We start from the raw sequence: 4,517 nt of genomic DNA, 5'->3' as shown, positions 1-4,517 counted from the left end.
TAACCCATCTTAGACGTTGGACAGGCCACAATCATAACCGCTACGAGATATGGACCCTTGTTCATTCTCAGGCCACTAATCACCCCCTATGTAACTTCGTATTTACAATGTTCTTCGCCGCCGTTTCGGAGGCGTTTAGAGATTTGAGCAACGTCTCTCTGACGTCTGTGTCCTTTGAAGCGCATACACTCGCGATCACGCGAAAAATCGTCAACCGTTGTGCCGCCCGTTTTCGCGCCGAAATATCTCGCGCTATGTCCCCTCAGCAAGTACAGTCGTTCCTCGCTCGTTGGGGTTTAGAGAACGAACCTCGCTGGTTTTTGTAATTAATTAATTTTTTAAGTGTTTTTTTTGTATATTACTGGTCTTTGCTCCCTCCAACTTTAGTGTGTTTTTTTTACGGTTTTAGTGCCTTATTCATTGTTTAACTTCCCATTTAGTGTAATGTTTTTTTTTAAATATGTCTTTCTTTTTTTTCGTACTAAACGTGCCATTTGAAAACAATTTCCACTTTAGTTTAATGTTTTTTCTGACTGTGTATTTAACTCCAATTTTAGTTTAATGTATTATTGAAACTGTATTTCTTTTTGCTGTAATAAACGTGCCTTTTAGAAAACAAACACTCTCTCAATCTCTCTCTCTCTCAATCTCTCTCTCTCAATCTCTCTCTCTCAATCTCTCTCTCTCAATCTCTCTCTCAATCTCTCTCTCTCAATCTCTCTCTCTCAATCTCTCTCTCTCAATCTCTCTCTCAATCTCTCTCTCAATCTCTCTCTCTCAATCTCTCTCTCTCAATCTCTCTCTCAATCTCTCTCTCAATCTCTCTCAATCTCTCTCTCAATCTCTCTCTCAATCTCTCTCTCAATCTCTCTCTCAATCTCTCTCTCAATCTCTCTCTCAATCTCTCTCTCAATCTCTCTCTCAATCTCTCTCTCTCAATCTCTCTCTCAATCTCTCTCTCAATCTCTCTCTCTCTCAATCTCTCTCTCTCAATCTCTCTCTCAATCTCTCTCTCTCAATCTCTCTCTCTCAATCTCTCTCCCAAGCTCTCTCTCAATCTCTCTCCCAAGCTCTCTCTCAATCTCTATCTCTCTCTCAATCTCTCTCTCAATCTCAATCTCTCTCTCTCTCAATCTCTCTCTCTCTCAATCTCTCTCTCAATCTCTCTCTCTCTCAATCTCTCTCTCAATCTCTCTCTCTCTCTCAATCTCTCTCTCTCAATCTCTCTCTCAATCTCTCTCTCTCAATCTCTCTCTCAATCTCTCTCTCTCAATCTCTCTCAATCTCTCTCAATCTCTCTCTCAATCTCTCTCTCAATCTCTCTCAATCTCTCTCTCAATCTCACTCTCTCACTCTCTCAATCTCAATCTCTCTCTCAATCTCTCTCGCAATCTCTCTCTCAATCTCTCTCTCACTCTCTCTCTCTCTCACTCTCTCACTCTCTCTCTCTCAACCTCTCTCAATCTCTCTCAATCTCTCTCAATCTCTCTCAATCTCTCTCACTCTCTCTCTCACTCTCTCTCAATCTCTCTCACTCTCTCTCAATCTCTCTCAATCTCACCACATCCCCCGGTTTCCTACGGTTACCCAGGCCCTTCTCGACACTTCCAGCGTAAATTCCGCCATCCCCTTTTATTCTGAAGCGTTGAACGCGTGGTTCCACATCCCCATGAAAATTGAGGCCGGTTTCTCCTCTAAAGAAGCGATTCTAGGCCTTCCGATTGCTAATTCCCCATTTTTAAAAACAGTCACGGGACTGGCTCTTACCCATGCTACCGTTGGCGGACTTCACTCCGTCGGCGTTACCTCAATTGGTCACCTCCTTGATGGTCGCGGTCGTTGGCTCCCCCAAGGGTCCCTCTTCCGTGGCCGCCCCGTTTCCCGTTTAATTGTCTCCCAGCACCGCATGACGGTTAATGCCCTGATTCATTCGTTCCCCGGTTGTTTTACAGAGCGTGGCCTTAATCCCGCTTTTTCCTTTAGCTTCGGTGGCGGTCTATGTATCGTCACCGAACAGGTAATCGCTGGCTTTTCACGCCGTTATCGACTGTCCGCGTCACCCCCCACTAAAACCATTTACGATTCCGTTATTCATAGCCGTTTCCCACCAACACCGCCTTTTGCTCCGCCGTCAACAGACTTGGTCCCATCTACTTGGTGGTGGTCAGTCTCAAAACTTTCCCCCTTGAACACTCGCGCTGAGCTTTGCGTCCGTTGGCGCGCCCTCCATGCCTCTTTACCGGCCCCTGCCCGTCTATTCCATATAGTCGAAAGCCTCACCTCGTCAGCCTGCCCGTTTTGCTCCGCGGTCGGGACCTTTGCCCACTGCTATTACGATTGCCCTTTTGTTGAGGCTGTTTTTGATCGCATCACCCAAAGTCTTGAACGATGGGTTGGCCATAAACACTCTCACGCTGAATCCTGGAGCCTAGTTAGCCCCCCAAACGCGCAACACAATCTATGCAATTTTACTTTTACCATATTTTTAGTCGTCCTCGCTGACCTTTACAAATCCGTTGCCTCCCTGTCTCTGATGGCCGATGGTTTCACAACCCACGTGTCTTCCACCGCTAAAGTAATCGTTAATCGCGTTGCTGCTCGTTTTCGGGTAGAGCGTTCGCGTGCCACGAACCCCGTCCGCCTCGACAGGTTTTTTCACCGTTGGGGGATTCGTAGGGAACCAGTATGGTTTCCTTAATTTGGCTTTGTTTCCTTTTTTGAGTTTCTGAACATTGATCTATTCTTGTGCTACTTTTTATGTATATAGTTATCCATATCTTTAATGCATTTCCTCATTTTTTTGTTACTAAGAATATCCTAACTTGTACTTAATTAATTTGTCATATCCTAACTCGTACCTAATTAATATTATTTTTATGTATATAGTTCCTCATTTCTTATTGTAATTAAGCATTCCCTAATATGTACCTGAATGGTACTATAATGTTCCTAATTTGTACCTGATTGTTCCTAAGACTACGTCATTTCCACCTGTTCAATTGTTAATAAGAATTTCAATTTGTACCTGATTGTTCCTAAGATTTATTACTAATTATTTTGTTAATAAGAATTTCAACTTGTACCTGATTAGTTATAACTAAGAACATTTGTACGTCATTAACTGTAACTTAAGATTTCATCATTTGTGCCCATTACTTGTTAATAAACGTTCCTTTTGAAAAACAAAAAAACTCTCAATCTCTCTCAATCTCTCTCAATCTCTCTCATCTCTCTCAATCTCCCTCGATCTCTCTCAATCTCCCTCAATCTCTCTCAATCTCCCTCAATCTCTCTCAATCTCCCTCAATCTCTCTCAATCTCCCTCAATCTCTCTCCCTCAATCTCTCTCCCTCAATCTCCCTCAATCTCTCTCCCTCAATCTCCCTCAATCTCTCTCCCTCAATCTCCCTCAATCTCTCTCCCTCAATCTCTCTCCCTCAATCTCCCTCAATCTCTCTCAATCTCTCTCAATCTCTCTCAATCTCTCTCATTCTCCCTCAATCTCCCTCAATCTCTCTCCCTCAATCTCTCTCCCTCAATCTCTCTCCCTCAATCTCCCTCAATCTCTCTCCCTCAATCTCTCTCCCTCAATCTCCCTCAATCTCTCTCCCAATCTCTCTCAATCTCTCTCAGCACGCACAAATCTACATTACATAGAGGACTAGCTTTCCCGTGCTGACAACCGAAGCTGCAACAAAGTGTACTGTATATCGAATACGCTCCCTTCGGAGATAGGGGGTTGCCTACCCTCTAGCGTGAAAACAAATTTCCTCACGCTCATCCTTTATCCATGTATTTCCCCTGAACTCGGTGACCAGGAATTTCAAGTAGAGCGTGGCATCTAGTGGGGTTTTACCGATTTAGATTTTAGTGAAGACAGGTGATTGGACAAAAATTTGACGTCAGCTAGAACAAACCAAAGCCAAAAGTAAAAATTATGTTTATTGGCGTTTGTCACTTTTTATAGCCAACCTGTGATATTTGAACAAATGTAGAGTAAAAAATAAAAGATATGAAAATATTTAGCCTTAATTTTGACATGAAATAATTTATCAGGACTCGACACTGGGCTTGAGACGTAGTTTTGAAGCTGACTTTAGGACTCGATACCAGTTAAAAGACTCGACTCGAGATTCTATAAGAGCTTTTTTAGGACTCGAGACTCGACTCGAAGCCCAAGAAACTGGACTCGCACAGGCCTAAGTTAAGCTATCCTGTATCCTAGATGGGTCTTGTGCTGCAGTTAAGTCTTTTGTTATCACAGTTAAGCTCTCCTGAATCGCAGATGGGTCTTGTGTTGCAGTTAGGTCTTGTTGTATCACAGATAGGGCTGGTTGCATCACACATAAAGAGTAAATTCTTGTTCAAAAATCTTCCAAAAAAGTGATTGCTTCCGGCGAAAGTTCATCAAGTAATTGATTGGGATTTTCTTGTTGCTGCGGTTTTGGCTGTGATATGCTGTGTTTTAAAGCAGGTTTCTTGCGTTTAATTTCTCGGTTCTTTTTCAAACGGCGTAA

This window comes from Phalangium opilio, unplaced genomic scaffold (assembly GCF_054372755.1).
Source record: "Phalangium opilio isolate 3A_F unplaced genomic scaffold, DU_Popi_V2 ptg000077l_1, whole genome shotgun sequence".
Lineage (NCBI taxonomy): Eukaryota > Metazoa > Arthropoda > Arachnida > Opiliones > Phalangiidae > Phalangium > Phalangium opilio.
This window is presented reverse-complemented; position numbering follows the sequence as displayed.